The 20328-nt window shown below is 50.7% G+C and overlaps 1 protein-coding gene across 5 annotated transcripts in view; it reads right to left on the reverse strand.

The window, feature by feature from the left end:
- Tmem51 (transmembrane protein 51) overlaps positions 1 to 3707 on the reverse strand; it is a 50054-nt gene extending 46347 nt beyond the window's left edge. The window contains exon 1 of one of the 5 annotated variants that reach the window (XM_006239314.5): positions 3259 to 3707. The gene's annotated coding sequence lies outside the window, so the exon portion shown is untranslated. Of the gene's footprint in view, positions 1 to 2374; positions 3100 to 3258 lie in introns of those variants that run through there. The other 4 variants (XM_063288298.1, XM_006239313.5, XM_006239315.5 and 1 more) reach the window with 4 other exon arrangements.
- Between the last annotated feature and the right edge of the window lie 16621 nt (positions 3708 to 20328).

Below are 20328 nucleotides of genomic sequence, written 5' to 3' on the forward strand. Positions count from 1 at the left end.
GCTCCCAGGAGAGGAGGCCTGGCGCCAAGGGCTGGGTAAAAAAAAAAAAAAAAGACACCGTCAGGCCAGGCTAGGCTGTGCCACCTGTCCAGGCTGGGGAGAAGCAGGACTCGATGGAATGTCCAGAAAGACCCAGAAACTATAAAATCATACAACTTGTCCCCCATGTGGCCACACCCCCTCTGGATCTCATGAAGGACCCCAGAAGGGAGTCTGGGCTTTAGTGTGCATGCACAGGTCTCCGGTCCTTCTGAGTTACTTGTGAGTGTGGCGCTCGGATGGCTAGAAGCCCCTTTCTACCTGCCTCACGACAGAATCCTCCAGTTGGCTCTAGGCAACGAGAGACTTGACACACAGAGGGTGTTCCTGAGACTGCTAAGTGCAGGACGTATCCCCGAGTGCCAGGGCACTGGCCATAAAAGTGAAAGGAAGCAGCAGGCCAGATACAGATTCCTCACACCCCGTGGAGAGAAGCTTCTGGAACTTTCCCAGTGCCTCTCACTCCCTAGAATCCCGCCCTGGGATCTCTTTTTGATCTGCAGCTACAACAAGAGATGGGAGAGGCTCCCTGCCAGCCTCAGAATGGGGAAGGGCAAACATGCAGAAATATGTTGCTGTACATCTGCAGCCCCCCCCCCCCAATAAAACCCTGAAAGGCCAAGCTGCTCCTAGAGGACATCAGCAGGAGCTGCCTCTTCTGTACCCACTGTAGCCAGAGAAAGGCCCTGAACCTGTGACATCAGGAACCCAAGCAACAGCTGGAGAGTCCGGGCCCTGCCAACATCCTGGGAGCTTGTGGACTCTCTGGTGGGAAAGAGAGCAGCTTTTTGGGCCTCCCATGGAGTTCAGGAATCTTGCCCTCGATCGTCAGTCACATGTGAAGGTCCCAAGTTAATCCCTGTCTCCTGTATGGTCCCTTACCCAGTGCCCCTCAGTGTCTCTACTGTCCAGAGCCAGTTTGCCTCCTCCTGGCTGAATTAAGTCTTTCTGAATTAAGTTTAAGAATGTCTAGTCGTGGGGTTGGGGCTTTAGCTCAGTGATAGAGCACTTGCCTAGCAAGCACAAGGCCCTGGGTTCGGTCCCCAGCTCCAAAAAAAAAGAAAAAAAAAAAAAAAAGAATGTCTAGTCGTTTCGGCCGTGACTTGTTTGGTGCCAGGGATAGAACTCAGGGCCACACATGACAAGCAAGTACTCTATCCCTGAGACCCCAGCCCCCAACCCTCACGCCAGAATTATCTGAACCTTAAGATCAGATGACTCCCCTGCCTTAAGACCTAGAATAGAACGTGTGTCCACACTATCCACCTTCAGCAGCTCCTGGCTAACACAAAATGCTTGATCTACCTCTGCTCACTTCGTGGGATGCTTCCACACACCCCTGCCAGTCCAGTCCATCTCATCGTAAACCCCTGGACCTTAACTTTCCCCTCAACCCACTCACAAACCCACTCACACTACCCGAATGGAACCCCACCCAGCACATTCCCACACCTATAGACCTCCACATTATTGTTCCTGTCATCTCATCCGCTCCGACATCTTCCTCTCCTGTCCCCAGGGATGCCGACATCTCGATGACTACACCAGTCCTCACTTTTTTCTCTCTCTAGGCCCACTAATATGTTAACTACAGAGTATATGCCACCGATGCCTTACTGAAGTCTAGGAGGTCGGCGTTCCCATCTTAGAGGAGGAGACAGGCTCAGAGGGGGTGAGGGGACTGTCCACTCTCCCTCACACAACCCTTGTCATATCTACCACTGACTTCCTTGATTGCCTGATTGGCCAGGCCTAGTCGTGGTCGATGCCCAAATGACCAACAGAATCGACACCAGTCTCTCTTTCTCTCCAGTCACCCTTTTCTTTCTGTCTGGGTTGGGGAAATCTTTGATCATTTCTGAGGGAGATCTTTGGAAAGGAGTAACTCTCCCAAGGACCCGTGAGTGACAGGTCTCAGTGGGGAAGCTGCTTGACCTTTGAGACCAACCTTCAAGTTATCCTTCAAAACAAAAACCAGAGGAGGTCCTGGAGGGGACAGGTGGAGATCCCCCGCCCCTGCAAGCCTGCTTAGCTTACTTAGGTCCTGCCCCTTGACTCTGCTCCCGACTTCCATCTCTAAGTTCCCATATTGGCCAAGGACCTAGCTCAGGGCCACATGCACCATCAGAGGAGCAACCCACACCACCTTGCAGATTCCAGGACAGGACTCCTGCTCCTACCTTGTGGTTGAGAAAAAAATTTCTCTCTTAAAGTGGCCAATGTGATAATGAGACTTGGTGTTCCCTCCTCAAATGCACCCCCAACACTCACACCAATTACGAGCAAACTTACTGTGTCATAGGTATTTTGTTCTCCTCTGCACCCTGTATCTTACCTACGGCCATTGGTCTGTGAATGCTTAGCTTCAGCCCAGCGCTCCGTCATTCCCATTTTACAGGCGAAGAAACCAAGGATCCTGGAGGACCCCTGGCTCTCCACCCCTTCATTGCTTCTTAATGCGGTAACAGTCAGAAGGAAGTTAAGAGTAGATAGTGTCCACTCCCACATTACAAGGACAGGGGCTCACGCGGCCGGCTCAGTGCCCTATCCAAGTTCTTTCCTCTCAAAAGCACCAGTGCCCAGGTGCCTCTGTCCAGACACAAGCGGATGCCACCTGTCCCCGCCAACAGGGGGCCCCCGAGGCCGAAGCCAGAGCGACGCGGGGAGGCGGGAGTACCCCACATCGGCCGGGTGCGGCTGCTGAGGGTGCGGGGCCCGGAGTCCCCTGAGGAACATGTCCGACATGATGCTCCGGGACGCAAAGATACCAAACTCGGGCCCTACCGCACACTTTTCAGTGCGGGGACGCAGACTCACCCCGAAGGCAGCGAGCCACGCCGGGTCTCTGTCCGGAGGCCCGGGGCTGGGGGTTCCGCGACACCCCCACCCCAGGCAATCACGGGTCGCGGAGCCGGAGCCGGGGAGCACGGCGTGGAGTGGGCACGCGGCCCAGGGACCTCTGTGGTGATCAGCCAGCACGGCCCACAGCGCGGAGAGCAGGAGGGAGGGAGGGAGGGAGGGACCGAGGGCGCTCGCAGGAGGCGCCGCCCACCTGCCCACCCTGCGCCCTACGCCACCAGGCGGGGACCCGGACCCTGGGGCGGAGCTGCGCAACGCAGTGCAGGGTCCTGGGCCTCCCACTCTGCGCCTGGGAAATGGCTGTCTAGGGGGCCACTTGCGGGATAATGGGAGCTGCGAGTCCCTGTTCGGCAACCTCACCTGTCTGTAAACACACCTTCCTGTGCGCGCAGGGCGCCGACTCCTTTCCACCCGAGACTCCTGGAAGGAGGAAGGAAGCGAACTTTTCCCAACCTCTCAGCTCATGCTCTCCGCCAGCTCCCCATTCTCTGGTGTCCCGGACGCTCTCCGGATCGCTACTTTGAGCCCTAGTCAGTAGTGTCCCCTTAAGGAACGCGTTCCCGGCTTGGCAGAAAACTTTCCAGCGAATCACAGGCTGGCTTCTTCCTCCGCCTGGAGTTGGGGAGGGCGCCTCACCTGCCTGGAAGTTTGCCTAGGAACCCCACGACTCCAGGCACGGATCTGCGTCTCCTGCCAGCTCTGAATTCCGACCTGGGTGGCTTCGTGGGTGCGCGCCCAGCTCTTTGAAGTTAAAGGCCTGAGAAGTCCTTGGGCAGCCCGGGAGTCAGAGAATTCGGCTGGGGACCAAAAGCGCCTCCTACTGGGGGGTGACCGCTTTCTGGATAAACCGCACAGCTTGGGTGCAGCCAAATTCACTTGGAATTCCTGGGTACCCCTGATGGGCAAATTCACCAAGCTGTATACTTCCGGAGTCCAATCACAATCTATACGTTGCACTAATAGCTAGCAAGGGCTTAATTTGGGAATGGCTTGTGGTTTTGGAGGTGCAAAAGGCATTTTTGGAAATAGAGGCTCAGAGCACAAGAGTAACTGCTGACAACATCTTGTATCCTTACTCTGAACCAGGCCTAGGTTCCCACCGATTCCCCCGCCCTGAGCATTCTCCCTCAACCCCCTCTTAACCCTGCACAGCCCAATCTTGTGTTGGCATTTTGCCCTGACAGACTCGAGGCAGGTCATTCAGACAGTCCAAAAGGTGGAAACAAGGAATACTGGTACTTTTCCATGACGGGATCCAGTCCCAGACCCGCCCCTACTCTGCTAGGTAGAGTAATCTAGCTGGAGAGGTCGGGCTCTTCCCAATGAGGGGAGACCAAGGACTTAATAGTCAAAGCTGACTAAGAGAAAAACCAAGAGAGTCACAAAGGAAGCGTGCTCTGCTCACCCTGTCCAACCTTCTACCTTAATGGACTTTTTTTCTTGCATCTTCCCACACAGGAGCTGCCTTCCTCCTTATCCCATCACACTGCCAGCTCACCAGGGCCCGAGGCATGCGTCCTTGGAGGAAATGATCCAAAGAGGTGACTCTGAAACAGTGACTTTCTGTTACCTGTTGTGCTGTCTTGTGAGCTTGACGCAAGCTATAGTCATCTTTGTGGAAGGAACCCCAAACGAAAAAATGCCGTGCGTAGGACATTTTCTTAATGAGTGATTAATAAGGCGCAGTCCATTGCGGGGACCCCTGGACTGGTGGTCCTGAGTGCTGGAGAAAGCAGTCAGAACGACCATGAGGAACAAGCCAGGAGGCAGCACTCTTCCTCAGCTCCTGCCTCCAGGTTCCTGCCCTGCTTGAGTTCATGCCAAGTACCCCGCCTGCACGTGCACTCGCACAGACACACGACACACACACACACACACACATGCATGCATGCATGTATGTGTGCACAAACGCATGCATGTGCACACACATAAGAACATGTACACACACCCACACATACACACCCACGTGTGCATACACACCCACGAGCGCACACCCCCACACACACACACGTGGTCATGTTGTTTCATTGCAGCAGTATTAACCCTAACTAGACCATCTATTACCACAGGGCATTCAGGTTGGGGTTTGATAATGGTTGCCATCTATTGAACTCCATGCTGCAAACATCTGACCTTCACAGAACACTAGGAGGAAGAGCCTTCTGACCTTTCAGGGAAGCCTCAAAAAAATTAGGAGAGTTCTATTCTTGGATCTACCAGCACTGAGAGAGTTGGAATTTAAGCTGAGGATCTCTACTGGACCCTGGCTCTGAGTACCCACGCCAGGAATTTCCAATGCTGAGTAAGCACGCTGGCAGAATTGTGGGTACCCAAAGCAGTTCATATCTCAGTCTCCAGAGCCCAGTACCTCAGATGGTAGACTGTAAGTATGACCGAGCTGAGAATCTAGAGATTGGGGTCACCCAAAGAGGTCACAGGGGCTTTTATCAGAGGAAGGTAGGAGGGTACGTCGTATCTGAGATGTAACAGTGGAAGAAGGAAATCAGATAAAGCTTCTGAAAAGGGACCTGTGACAGCCATAGGATGTTAAGAGCCTATACGAGCTCTAAACGGTGGGAACAGATTACGTGGTTGGAAGCCCAGAGGGTCTTCACACTTGCTAAGGATCTTTACACTTGTCATTGCGTTTAGCCTGGGAGGAGCCGGTACCTGACCTCTAGAGCTGTAACCTTGTGACTCTAAGCCCTGCAGCAGTTCCTGGCGGTTTGTTACAGTAGCCACAGGGAATGGATACATCGAGCACTCTCAGCTGAATAGGCCAACGCTGATTTCACCCGCCCTTCTGCTGACTGTCCACTGGAAAACTCTTCTCTCAAGAGACACCAGAATATAGCTTGAATCACAGATTTAGGAAGAGGGTAGGATTTCATCAGATCTGTCTGTATTTATTTATTTATTTATTTATTTATTTATTTATTGGCTTCTCTGCCATCTTGAACTGTGTGACCTTGGGAAAATGTCTTATCCTCTCTGGGCCTCAGTTTCTTTCTTTAAATGTAAAAGCAGTAATGTTGGCTGGGTACACAGGGGGCACATGCCTACGGCCCCGGATGCTTCAGATGCTGAGGCAGGAGGATTGCACATTTGAGTTCACTTTAGGCAATCTTCTTTTGTTATCAGTGAGGAGTCAAAGCTTGGGTCTCATGTACGGGACCTGGGTACTTTTCCATTACACTACCTCTGCAGACCTAGCTTGAGTAATTTAATGAGACTCTCTCCAAAACAATAAGCTAATTAAATTAAATAATCCTTAAAACAGGGGCTGAGGATGTAGCTCAGTGGGGAGAGTGTTTGCCCTACCTGTGTTTCTCAGCGTGGCATGAAGCCCAGTGAGGTGGCACATTCTTGTCATCCTAGCACTGAGTAGGTAGAGGCAGGAGGATCAGAACTGCAAGTCATCCTTGTGTGTATAGCTAAGTTTGAGGCCAGCCTGGGCTATGTGATATCCTGTCTCATCGTGATGATTACAATAATGAAACTCATAGCCCGTGTGTGGCCCTGGGTCCCATCCCCAGCACATTAGGAAGAAAAACAGAGTAAGAATAGTGATACTAAAAATACCCCCTTCCAGGATCAATATGAGTATCTGAGACAGCAGGATGTGCTGTTCTGTGTGAGTCCCTGTGGAGTCTGAACTGCAGTTGCTGGTCCCTGACCTGCCCACTCCGGAACACAGGACCCTTTAGAGCAGGTTTGTCTGCTGTGCCATTCTTGAACTCTGGCTGAGTGGCCACATGGTGCTCAAAAATGAAAGTCTAGCTGGGCTCGGTGATGCACACGTGTATCCCAGTATTTGGGAGCAGAGGCAGGGGCATCAGAAGATTGAGGTTATCCTTCTTGAGGATAGCTTTGTGTGGTTCTGTGTACAGAGAGAGAGGGGGGGGAGGAGGAGGAGGAGGAGGAGGAGGAGGAGGAGGAGGAGGAGGAGGAGGAAGAGGAGGAAGAGGAGGAAGAGGAGGAGGAGGAAAAAACACACACCCCAAACACCAAAAACTAAAAAGCCAATCACCCCCCACAACACCCACTAATTAAAAGAAAGAATAAAAAGAACTATCTATTGTCGCCAGTCAGTTGGTTATGACCAGTGTAGGTGGAAAGAAAAGTGTCTACTCATTAAATACATGTGCTCCTGGGCCAGCAAGATGGTGGTGCAATGGGCAAAACGCATACAGCGCAAGCTTGCCGACTTGAGTTCAATTCCCAGCCCCACGTGAAGGTGGACAGCTCCACCACCTTGCTTTCTGATCCCCACATGGGCACTGTGGCATAGGTATGCCCCCAAGATACAGACACAAAGTAACAACTGATTTTAAGTGCTCATAAGCCAGCAGGGATGGCCCAGTGGGTAATACGTATTGACTTGAATTTCATCCTTTGGACCCACTTGGCAGGAGAGACGGACTCCCTCCTCCCCCGCAGATTGCTCTCTGACTTCCACATGTGCATGTGTGAACGTACACACATAAGCTAAGTAAATTTAATTTAAAAACATGAATGTGTTTATAAATATTTAGAAGCTGGTCAGGAGACAGCTGTCAGTCCTGTGCCTTCCATTGCTGGCTGTGGCTTCTGCCATCTGTCACTGGTTTCCTTCCTAGGTCCCTGTTTTACCCGTTTAGTTTTTTAAAAACAGAAATCATTATGCACTCAGGCTGAGCTCAGCCTCCTGAGTGTTGATCCCCACTTATTCTTACTAGGGCGCACTGCTGAGCCCAAACATCTTTGCCACTGACTCTTCCACGGTCTGCAGTAAGTCACGTACTGTGTAACCTGGCCCCAGCTGGATCATTCCTATTGGTCACCGGGAAGTGACATGTCTGGGGGGCGGGGTGGGGCGGGGCTTCAGGCGTGGCCTACTGGCCCAACCTCTCTGAGGGCTGAGTCAGCTCCTTGTAGTAGACAAACTGGGCTGGAGAGTGTTTAAAGGAAACGGGTTTGTCTCATTTCCTGAAAAAAAATTAATTTCAGAAATATGTTTTCTGCCTACTTTCCCAGAGTCAATGGGCCAGTGGGGACATGCCAGAATGCTGGTAACAAAGCTTGGAGGGACAGCCCAGCAATGCTACACCTTCTCTTGTCCTGTCCTGCGTTTGTTGTTATTGTTTGTTTTTGGTTTGCTTGTTTGTTTGCTGTGTTGTTGAGGCAAGGTTTTATATATAGCTCTGGCTGGCCTGGAGCTCATTATGTAGCCCAGGCTAGCTTCAAGACTCATGTAGACCAGGCTAGCCTGGAACTCACTGTGTAGATCAGTATGGCCTAGAACTCACTTTGTAGGCCAGGCTGTCCTGGAACTCACTGTGTAGGCCAGGCTGTACTGGAGCTCACTGTGTAGACCAGGCTGGCCTCACTATGTAGACCAGGTTGGCCTGGAGCTCACTATGTAGACCAAGCTAGCCCGTGAATGCATGGAGAGCCTCCTGCTTCTGCCTCTGAATACTGGGATTCCAGGCGTGCACCTCCATGCCTGGCAGGCAGTGGTTCTGGAGACCCCTGATTGTACAGAGCCAATGGCTCCACCTTTCACCACCAGATGTGCGTGCAGGGATCCCCTGCTGTGCCTCATTTGTCCCTTTAAGTCCATGTCCCCCACTGCCAGGACGTCTGGTGCAGATCTTAGCCCCATCCCACCGCTCGCAGCATCAAGTGCAGCCTCCCCAGGAAGGACACAGTAGACTCTCAACCTGGTGCGCTGCTCAGCCTTGCAGCCTGTTACCTTAGCCCACAAACCGGGCCATGCGCTTTTCCAGTGGTTCCTCTCTCCTGCACTGGTGATACAGTCCTTGGACTGTCCCGTCGAGTCCCTTGTCATGATTTACTGGCAGGGTCCCTTTTGGTAGCTGTGACTCTTGGGGTCACCCAGAGGCACCAGGGTCACACGGACGCCTCACCTGCACATGGAGGCTCTATGGCAGGAAGCTGGTTAAGGCAATGGCTGCTAAGGTCAGGCGACTGCTACCACACCTAGACTGGGTTTCTAGCAGCCTACGGAGTGACACTGAGTAGCCACACTGTCTGTGGCCCGCCGGCCCCCAAGGGCATTGCAAGATGCTTGGGTTTTGTTTTTTCCCTGACTTTCCTCTGGCTCAAGGCTTAGGTTAGTCTGAGGACATTCTGGTTTTTGTTACCTTGATACCAGCTAGAGTCATCTGAAAAGAGTGAACCTCAATTCAGAAATTGTTCCCTTCAAACTGGCCTGTGTGTGCATCTATGGGGGAGGGCATTTCTTTCTTCCTCTGCTTTCTTCCTCTTTCTTTTTTACTCCCTTCCTTCTTTCCCTTTCTCTCTCTCTCTCTCTCTCTCTCTCTCTCTCTCTCTCTCTCTCTTTCTCTCTCCCTTTCTCTTCCTCTCCCTTTCTTTCTTTTTTCTTTCTCTCTCTCTCCCTTTCTTTCTCTCTCTCCTCTCTCTCTCTTCCTCTTTTTCTTTCTTCCTTCCTTCTTTTTTCTTAGGAAACTTTCTTCTTTTTTGAAAAATTATTTATCTTTAGTTTATATTCATTAATGTTTTGCGTGCATGTATGTCTATGTGAGCGTGTCAGATCTTGAAGTGACAGACACTTGTGAGTTACCATGTGGTGTTGGGATTTGAACCCGGATCCTCTGGAAGAGCAGTCAGTGCTCAGCCATCTCTCCTCCTGGGGCATCTTCCCGATGCACGATTAATGTGAGAGAGTCTAGATCACTATGGGGGGTGGATGCCATCCCATAGTGGTTCTGGGTGCTGTAAGGAAGCAGGGTGAGCGAGGTGTGGAGAGCAAGCCAGTAAGCAGAGTCCTCCATGGCCTCTGCTTCAGTTCTTGCCTCCGGGTTGCCTGGCTTGAGCTCCCCCTCTGGCTTCCCTCGATGGTGGACTGTAAACTGGAAAATGAAACTAACCCTTCCCTCTCCTAAGCGGCCAGTCAGTGTTTTATTACATCAGGAGAGAAGCGAACTAGAGCCAAGGGCTCCCCATTTATTCACCAGAAGGACTTGAAAAGCATCCTGTTGAAACCCGGACCCGCAGTGAGAGGCACTTGCAGTGAGAAGGCTCATCGGAGGTCAGGCTGCTGTGCAGGCTCTGCTGCCAGGTTGTAAGTGCGTTAGAATCGCTGGGGCGGCTGGAGGATCCCCTGTGACTTAGACACAGAAGAAACGAACCCAACACTTAGTCAGAGAAATGGCAATTAACACCCTCTCTAGGGCTGAAAGGTGGCTTGGGGCCAAATCATGAGGATCTGAGTTCAACCCCCAGCACCCGTGTTAAAAAGAAGAAGAAGAAGAAGAAGCAGCAAGTGGTGGTGGTTGCTTATAAACACAAGGCCGTGGAGGAGGAGACAGGAAGTGTCTGGGGGCTTACTGGCCAGTCAGTCTAGCCTAGTCTATGAGCTGAGAGACTTTGCCTCAAAAATTACAGTGGATGATCCCTGAGGAAGTAACACCAGCGCTTGACCTCTGGCCTCCACATGTACTCTCTCTCTCTCTCTCTCTCTCTCTCTGCCTTAGCCGCCAATAGCCACAAAGCATGGAGTCTCTCTGTGTCCCTCCATACACTGAGTGCAAACCCATTCGTCCTCCCAGGCCACTTGAGGAAGGAGGTCAGCACCTCACTAACCTCACCCCACAGATGAGAGACTGATGCAGCAGGATCAAGCTCATGTGGCTGCTCAGCGCTGGGGTCTGCGTGCGTGCGACCCCAGCAGTCCACCAACGGTGTCCTGTCAGCCCAAGGCTTCCATGCACAGGGCGAGTGCTTTCCGCTGCACCAAATGGTTCTTTCTCTTTAATTCTAATTTTTAAAATTCTTGGTATTAGGCGAGGTATCTGCTTCTTTGGTCGTTGAGAGTACAAGAGCGCTGGGCAATTTCTACAGCATTCTTTTCTGCAGGCTTAAAGTTTTAGCTTTTTAAAATTTAGTTATTTATCTATCCATTTAGTGTGTGTGTGTGTGTGTGTGTGTGCGTGTGCGTGTGCGTGTGTGTGTGTGTGTGTGTGTGTGTGTTGAAGCTAGGACCCTACATATGTTAGACAAATGCTCTACCACAGAGTTACAGCTAGAGCCTTTTTGAAAAAACAAAACAAAAAACAAAACAAAACAAAAACAAAAGCTTCATCTTTGTCTCTCTCCCTTTTACTTTAAGATGGTCTTTGTGGTGGTTTGAATATACTTGGCCCATGGGAAGTGGCACTATTAGGAGGTGTGGCTTTGTTGGAGTGGGTGTGGCCTTGTTGGAATGAGTGTGGCCTTGTTGGAGTAGGTCACTGTGAGACTGGGCTTTGAGACCCTCCTCCTACCTGCCTGGAAGGCAGTCTTCTGGTTGCCTCCGGAACAAGATGTAGACCTCTCAGCTTCTCCAGCCAGCTCCATGCTTCCCACCATGATAACAATGGACTGAAGCTCTGAACCTGTCAGCCAGTCCCAACCAAATGTTGTCCTTATAAGAGTTGCTTTGGTCATGGTGTCTCTCCAAAGCAACTAAGGAAACCCTAACAAAGACAAACTTATTGTCAACCTGACTGGATTTACAACCGCTTAGGAGGTACACTTCTGAGTGTGTCTTTGAGGGCTTTTTCAAAGATGTTTAACTGAGTAAGAAGACCTGCCCTGAATAGGAGGGGCCCATCCCACGGGCCAGAGAGGTATCTAGGTTGTTAGAGAGCCTGCCTAATGCACCAAGCCCTTGGGTCCATCCCCAGGACCAAAACCCTGGGCGTGGCAGGACATTACTGTAGTTCTGCAGCTTGGGAGGCGGAGGCAGGAGGATTGAAGTTCAATGTCACCCTTTGCTACATAGGAATTAAAGGTTAGCCTGAGGGGGGTTGGGGATTTAGCTCAGTGGTAGAGTGCTTGCCTAGCAAGCTCAAGGCCCTGGGTTCGGTTCCCAGCTCCGAAAAAAAAGAAAAAAGAAGAAGAAAAAAAAAAGGTTAGCCTGAAAAGCACAAAAATCCTGTCTCCAGGAAAGATGGGTGGAAGGAAGGAAGGAAGGAAGAAAGGAAAGGAAAGAAGGGAACATCAGCATCTATCTTCCTTTGCTTCCTAGCTGTGATGGTTTGAGTGAGAACAGTCCCCACAGGTTCATATGTTTGAGAAGGATTAGGAAGTGTGACCTTGGAGAGGTGTGTCACTGGCGTGGGGAGGGCTTTGAGATTTCAAAGGCCCACACCACACCTAGTTTGTGCTTATCCCCCTGTCTGTCTGTCTGTCTGTCTGTCTGTCTGTCTGTTTCTCTCTTTCTCTCTCTCTGCCCCATGGTTGTGTCTGAAGATCTGAGCTCTCCGCTACTGCTCCATCGCCATGCCTGCTGGCCTGCTGGCTTGCTCTCTGACATAAGGGTCGAGGACTCACCCTCAAAAACTATGAACCCCCGGCTGGAGAGATGTCTCAGAGGTTAAGAGCATTGTCCGCTCTCTTCCAGAGGTCCTGAGTTCAATTCCCACCAACCCCATGGTGGCTCACAACCATCTGTCATGGGATCTGATGCCCTCTTCTGGGCCTGCAGGCATACGAGCAGGCAGAAAGCTGTATAATGTATGCATAATAAATAAATATTTTTTAAAAAGCAAAAAGCTGTGAACCCCAAATACACTTTTCCTTCTATAAGTTGCCTTGGTCATGGTGTCTCATCACAGCAATAGAAAAGTAACTAAGACACTGGCTGTGCATGAACACGACCAACTACCTCACACTCCTCCCTCCGTGCCTTCTTTTTTTTTTTTTTTTTTTTTTTTAATAAAGGACAACATTTAACTGGGGCTGGCTTGCTAACAGTTTCAGAGGTTCAGTCCATTATCATCAAGGCAGGAACATGGCAGCATTGCAGAGTCCAGGCAGGCATGGTGCAGGAGGAGCTGAGTTCTACATCTTCACCTGAAGGAAGCCAGGAACAGACTGAGCATTCCCAGGTAGCTAGGAGGAGGGTCTCCAAGCCCACCCCACAGTGACACACTTCCTCCAACAAGGCCACACCTTCTAATAATGCCACTCCCTGGCCTCCATAGACTTGTTTAAACACATGAGTCTATGGAGGCCATAACTAAACATAGTATAATAAAAAAGTACATTTAGTTCAATTTCCAATGTCTATAGCAGTATCATCAATGTTAAAAGTCCAAAGTTCACAGTCTCTTCCAAGATCCATCGAATCATTTAACTGTAATCCCCAAATTAAGACAGGCAACCAGCTGGGCAAACTTCAAACTCTGCCGTCTCCTGTCTGATGTCAAAGGGGTCCTTTTTTTTTTTTAAAGATTTATTCATTTATTATATATAAGTACACTGTAGCTGTCTTCAGATACACCAGAAGAGCACATCAGATCTTTTTACAGATGGTTGTGAGCCACCATGTGGTTGCTGGGAATTGAACTCAGGACCTCTGGAAGAGTAGTCGGGTGCTCTTAACCACTGAGCCATCTCTCCAGCCCCGTCAAAGGGGTCCTTAAGTATTCAACCACTTTTTCATCTTTGTTGTCTGTAGCAAACTCCTTTCTCCTGAGCTGGTTCCACTCCCTGTTAGCAGATAGCCGGTGACTCTGGCATCTTTAACATCTGTAAGACTCTCAGAGAGAATCTTCCCTCAGGAGGGAGATCCTCGAGCCCAATGAGCAGTCCGAGTCCACAGGCTGCAATTTTTTACTTCTATAGTTGAGGGCCTTGGGCTCCTCCTTTCTGGGATCACATCTTTGGGTCTCCAGGGCAGCTTCAATGTTACAGCTTGTTTCAATGTCTGGGATCCTCACATGATCCTCCAAAGGGCTGGCTTCACTTCTCCAGCTCTGTAGCACTCAGGTTGATCCACACTCCACTGCTGCTGCTATTCTTGGTGATCATCCCATGGTACTGGTGTCTCCAGTACACGGGGGTCTTCTGTTGCATCGAGGCTTCACTAATAGCCTCTCCTAGGTTCTCTTCATGGTTCCAAGCCTCAACAACTTGCTTGACCCCTTCAGTCCTAGGCCATCAATTGCAACTGAGGGCGCACCTTCACCAATGGCCTTCCATGGCCTCTCACTGTACTGTGCCCAGTCTTAGGTGCTCTTCATGACCCCTTCATGCCTTCAAAACCAGTACCACCTGCGTGACTCTTACACATTACCAAATCTAGCCACAGCACGAGGTACAACCTTGGCATCTCTGGAACACAGCTCTCAAAAAACACTTCTCAGAAGATTTCACCTCAGTCATGCTGATCTCTTTCTTAGCTCCAGATAGCCAGCATCAATTGTCTCCTTCTCCTCTTGACTATAAAGCCAGAGACACATGGCTGAAGCTGCTGAGTTCTGCTGCTTCCCTCCATGCCTTCTTAACCAGGATAGGCTGTACGGCAAACTGTAGAGAAGATAAGCCCTCCCGCCCTCCCTTCCTTAACTTCCTTTGACAGTTTTTTTCCCCATAGCAACGTAAAAAAAATAAAACAGAGCTCAGGATGTCCTTGAACTTAGGATCTTCCTTCCTCAGCCTTCCTAGGACTGGGGATTATGCAACAGGCAATCCACTGAACCACCTCACTGGCCTGAGGTACTGAGTCTTCAAGGCTCACTATACACAGGGAGCTGGTTACCTGACGGCAAGAGATCAATGACCTGAGAAGACACAATCCTGTTTTCAATTTCCAGCCAGAATTTTTAAAGGAAGGAAGCAAGGACCCCGTTGGCCATTCTGGAGCTGTCTGTCCCTCTGGTCAGGTGGTCAGTCTGTTCCTGGGACTCACGGTGTTTAAGACATTTTCTTATCATCCCTGCGATTCCCACATAATTGTCTCCGGCCTCTGGGCTCAGGCACTCTGTGGAAGCTTGAGTCTGCCAGGATCAGGCCTGATGCCCTCCAGGCACCATCTGGGCTGGACGGTCACTTCAGAACAAGCAAGCCGCAGATAGCATACACTAACTGATCTACTGGTGACATATACATGCCAATTCTTTTGTCCCTTGTATGTCACACAGAAATGCCCTGCCCACCCTTGCTAACGTGGGATTGTGTAGGCTGGTGGATGTCACTTTAGAGTTCACCGCAGTCCCCACACTTCCCTACAGTGCACCAGGATCGGTTTACTCTTTAGTGTGTGTGTGTGTGTGTGTGTGTGTGTGTGTGTATGTGTGTATATAGATTTGTAGTGTGTGTGCTTGTGCGTACAGACATGTGACAGCTAGAGGTTCAGAAGTGTTTTGACCACAAAGATTAACTACATTGGGTTACAGATGTATTAGGTCCATTGACAGAGATGCTCACTGGGTTTTTGGAGATCACTAATTGGCTAGCCTGGGTGGGCAACAGGCCCCGCCCCCAGCCCTGAGGGTACAGGTATGCAAAAGAGCATACAGTACACGAGTGGAACATTGTTTCTGGGGCTCTGCAAGGAGATTGATCATGGAGCCATTTCTAGCATTTTATTTTGACTTTCGAGACAGTTCCATGCTTTTCTGGCCGGTCTTACGCTGCGTATGTCCTTGAGTGAATAGAACTTGAACTTGAACCCAGAGCTCAGCCTCTTTTTTTTTTTTTTTTTTTTTTTTTGGAGCTGGGGACCGAACCCAGGGCCTTGCGCTTGCTAGGCAATGCTCTACCACTGAGCTAAATCCCCAACCCCCAGAGCTCAGCCTCTTAAGCCCCGAATCTCGACTCCATCAAAGGTGAAACATGGATTCCCAGTCACACTTTTGCCATGTCCTCACCCAGAAGAGACCCAAAGACTGTTGGGGTCTAGGTTTTTCCTAAAGCCTGCCTCTGAAGGTGGCTGATTGGCTGGTGCTGCCTCAGTGGTTTGCGTTCAGGCTGGGTGTGCCCCTGGAACTCCATCCTGGGAAGCCAGCCAGCCAGTGCAAACCTTCTCCCTGGAGGGCGGCAGAGGCTAGGAGGGAAAGATGAAACCAGAGGCTGAGTCACTGTGCTGGCAAATCGAGTTACTTCGGGCAGTCGCTGGCTACTGTCTGGTTCTAAGTCAGCAGCTGCCTTCGCAAGCAGGGTGAAGTCATTCTTCAGAAAATCCTGTTATCATTCAGAACCTCCAGGGCTGTCCCCGGGTCCAGCTAGGGATTTGGCTGTCACTCCCTTCTGCTAACAACCTCAGGCTTGGCAGGCAGGGCGTTCCTGACTTCTGTTATTCTTAGCGCCTGGCCAGGAAGGCATCTGTCCCTCACAGTCCACCAGTACCCTACCACTGCCAGCTATGCCTGAGTAGACACTGGCCACCAGTTCACAAAGAGCACTGAGAGTCAGCACAGTTTATGACAGGGACAGCCCAGCCTGGAGGTTTCCTCAGGAGTGGTGTAGGGTCCAAGGGCCGTCTGCCTCTGGGTGGGATTGTGTCACTGAACCACTGGATCTCTATTTGGTCAGAAAGGTTTTGGTTTTTCTTTTTGTAACTTCAGTTTAAAGTTTATTTTACTAATTAATTTTTTTCTTCTTTTAGGGATTAAGCCTATGGCCTCAACTAGGTTAGGCAAGCTCTGGATCACTGAACTTCATCCTTGGTCCTCTTTTCCATGTTTCTGTTTATTTATTTAGAAGCAGAGTCCCATGTAGCTCAGGTTGGACTTGATCTCCCCATGTAGCTGAGGATGGCTTTGAACTCCTGATCCTCCTACTTTCTAGCTCCTAAGTGCTAGGATTATAGGTGTAAATTAACAATATACCTGTCCCTTGCCTTGCTGAGGATGGAAGCCAGGGTTCCATGCTAGACATGAACTCTACCAGATGAGCTGCAGCGCGCGTGCAAACACACACACACACACACACACACACACACACACACACACACACACGGAGTCACTTACCTGCTCTTGAGTTTATAATCCTCCTGCCTTTGTCTTTCAAATATCTGGAATTCACCCCCAGGCCAGCCTGGCATATGCATTTACCATGCATGATGGTTTGTATATGCTTGGCCCAGAGAGGGGCACTATTTGGAGGTGTGGCCTTGTTGTAGTGGGTGTGGCCTTGTTGGAGTGGGTGTGGCCTTGTTGGAGTGGGTGTGGCCTTGTTGGAGTGGGTGTGGCCTTGTTGGAGTGGGTGTGTCACTGTGGGAGCGGGCTATAAGACCCTCATCCTAGCTGCCTGGAAGTCAGTCTTCTGCTAGCAGCCTTCAGATGAAGATGAAGAACTCTCAGCTCCCTCTGCACCATGCCTGCCTGGATGCTGCCATGCTCCTGCCTTGATGATAATGGACTGAACCTCTGAACCTGTGAGCCCGCCCCAATTAAATGTTGTCCTTATAAGAGTTGCCTTGGTCATGGTGTCTGTTCACAGCAATGAAACCCTAACTAAGACACCACAATCCTGGGCTTCTAAGCACGGGCATTTAGAGTTGTAGTTTCAAGAGGCAACGGTTTGCTTGTTACACAGGAACATGGCCCCAAAGCCCAGCCACCAAGGAAGTAAGCCCTGGCTCTGTGGGGTACTGACTGGGCTCAGACCGTTGGGTAACTTGTTTAGCCCACTGGGACCTTTGCATTCTTATTCTTAAGACAGGCCTGGTGATGGTCATGGTTGAGTTGACGTCTGCGAAGTGCAGACAGCAGTGCTGGATCGTGGTAGGATGCTTCATAACCCAAGCTCTTATTGTGGACCTCAGAGAAAAGCTCCCGACATGACTCCGGATGCCCTGGGTCAGGGTGAGGTGGAGAGATGGGCCCATGCTCAGAAGTACGGATAGCCGAACTGGGAACATCTGCAACTTGAAGGCCAAGGTCAGAATTCTGGAGGACAAATCCAGCTGTCTTTTCCCTACGGACCTTGGAGAACCACAATGGGGCTCTGTGGGATTCACCACAGAAGGCTGCAGAGCCAGACTGGGGACTCCCGCCTCCTTGGAGGTAGATTATGGGGGCGGGGGCACTGAAAGGTCCTGGCACTCAGAAACGGGATGGAGGTCTCTCAAAACGAAAGCAGCTGTGGCTGGCGTCCTGGTTTCCCAGGACCCAGCTGCTGAGAACGGGAAGCAGTGTCCAGATACACTGAGTAAGTGACCCTGTGGCTTCAGGCTGTGGGAAGGTGCTGTCCAATTCTGTGGAAACCCCCGGAAGCTGGCGGCCACATCTCCACCGCTCTCCGCTCTCCCTTGGTTTCTCTGGCTCACTCAGACACGTTTGTTTAACGTGGGAGAAGGGTGCCAAGTGCTTCCACCAGATGCATTCTGGGGTTTGAACTCAGGTCCCAGCTTTGGGGGTAGATGCCTTTACCTGCTGAGCCAGCCTCCCTCAATGGCTCCCCCTCACCCCCACCATGATGAGACCTTCTACTAGAATGGAATGGCGTTTGAGCTTCTGTTTTTCCTGATTTCACCCCGAAGCCAGAGTCTACATTTTGGGTACTAAAGATGAGTGTCTAGCTTTCTCTCGGGGAAATGAAAGACGCTTCTTCACCAAAAGTCGCCCTCGGGTCTGCTGAGAGAGGCAAGAACTTCAAAGGGGCCTGGCCTCGGTGGGTTTTGCCTCGCTGGAGTTTTGGAGGGGTGTGGGGAGGTAGAATTAGCACTTCCTAAGTTGAACTCAGCACATCAGGACTGGTAATAGACATGTCCCGCCATCTAGTGGCCCACATTGGTATTGAAAGCTGTCATGTCTCAGGGAGGTCACCTCAGGGCAGCTGCAAGCCCAGCTCTTGGCTGTGCTCCTGAGTCACCCACCCAGTTCCTATTGTATTGGGAACAGAGGCCTGCAAGTACACATTTCAGACTCATGGAGATCCTAGACCCCGCTTGTGGAGGCACCTTGGAGGGGACAGTGAGGAGACAAGGGTGGCTGACCACTGCTAAACATCTGGCTATTGCCTTTGGAGTCACAGGGTAAAAGGGACAAGCATCTCGAATAGCAAGTTTTGGTCAATGTTTCTATGAAAGAGAATTCAGAGTTGTCTCGTCCCATACTCTCATGTCACTCCACAATGTAGATGCAGCTGTTGTCATGCAGCAAAGACTGAGGGTGTGCACGGGTGTGCACGCGTGTGTATGCATGTGTATCCATGTGCATGTGTGTGCATGCATGTATGTGCATTCATTTGTGTGCATGCATGTGTGGGGATAACTGCTCGGTAGGGGTTGAAGGAAGGGGCTGGAATTACTTTCTTTGGGTTCAAACTCAGACAGTGGGCGACTGAACTGGGACGTTTGTATCAAGCGACAGAAATCCAACCTGAGTTGTAGGGGACTGTTACAGAATGGCTCAGATCCCTTCATAATCTAGATGTTGGCACCCTAACCCCGGTACCTACAACTGTGACAGGGTTTGGAGATTAGGTGAAGTGGGGAGGGGTTGTCCGGTACAATGTGACCTGTGTGTCTATGAACACAGTGTCGTTTTATGTGTGAACAGAGGGATAGCCATGAAGAGCACAGGGAGGGAGGTGGACAACTACTGGCTGAGGAGAGAGGCCTCAGAGGGAGCCAACCTTGGGCTGTGGATGTAGCTTCTCTCCTGATAGTTCTTTGGAAGCTTACGGTGGTCACACTGACTTAGGCTGGGGTCTCCAATGCATTAGGCGTATGGTCAGTGCTTTCTGGGTTTTCCAGCTCTCGAGAGGTGTAAAACTAGGGAACAATACTCCCTCACTTTCCATGGGTGGGGTGGGTGTCTGGGACCGTGGATGGGGTGGGTGTCTGGGACCATGGATGGGGTGGGTGTCTGGGACCCACTGTGGTTACTCAGCAATGAGAATGAGGCCTTCAGAGAAACAATAACTCTCCGTAGCCTGCAGGCATCCTCCTGCTTTAAATCACCTGTGGATGACTTCTGTCAGCATTACATGTTGTGTAAACAGAACTTAATACCACACTGTTTAGAGAGTCAGGATAAGAGAACCGTCTACATGTCTGTTACAGATGTAATTGTTTTTCTGCCTGTTTCCGTCGAGGTTGACCGAGTTCTCCAGTGGTAACCTGCAGATACGGAAAACGGCTGTCCCAGGGAACCGTGGGATATTCTGATGTGGCCAGAGAGGCTTCAGTCTTGACGGAAGATCCCTTTCCCTCCAGCTAAGATAGCCTTGTGATATTCAGACAGGAAGTTAGCCTGACAGTTCATGGAGGTGCCAGGATAGAACTAAGGCTATGGGGACACTAATTCAAAGACTCAGGGTGACCCTCGATGACAATCGGATAGTTATGCCATACTGATGTCTTGGGCCAGAACATACATCACCAGCTTGACTAGTCCCCGCCCCCAGACCCCAGATTTCTCCAGAGGTGTCCAGATGACCTTGGGGGGTCAGAGAAGTCAAATCTACCTGAGCTCCAGCTGTCTGAGAGAGGTCTGCCTCTCTCGTCCCCACCGTAGCCCACTTTGGTCAGGATTGTTCATCTCATAGGACAGCTGGGAAGACTGAGACATAGGTGGTTCATATCCATCCCGTTGGGACCTTCCCTAATTAAAGGAGTTAGGACCTTTATGTGGGTTCTTTTCCAAGTCTGAGCTCAGCCCTAGAGCTCCAGAGCCCCAGAGGCCCAGC

This window comes from Rattus norvegicus, chromosome 5 (genome assembly GCF_036323735.1).
Source record: "Rattus norvegicus strain BN/NHsdMcwi chromosome 5, GRCr8, whole genome shotgun sequence".
Taxonomy (NCBI): Eukaryota; Metazoa; Chordata; class Mammalia; order Rodentia; family Muridae; genus Rattus; species Rattus norvegicus.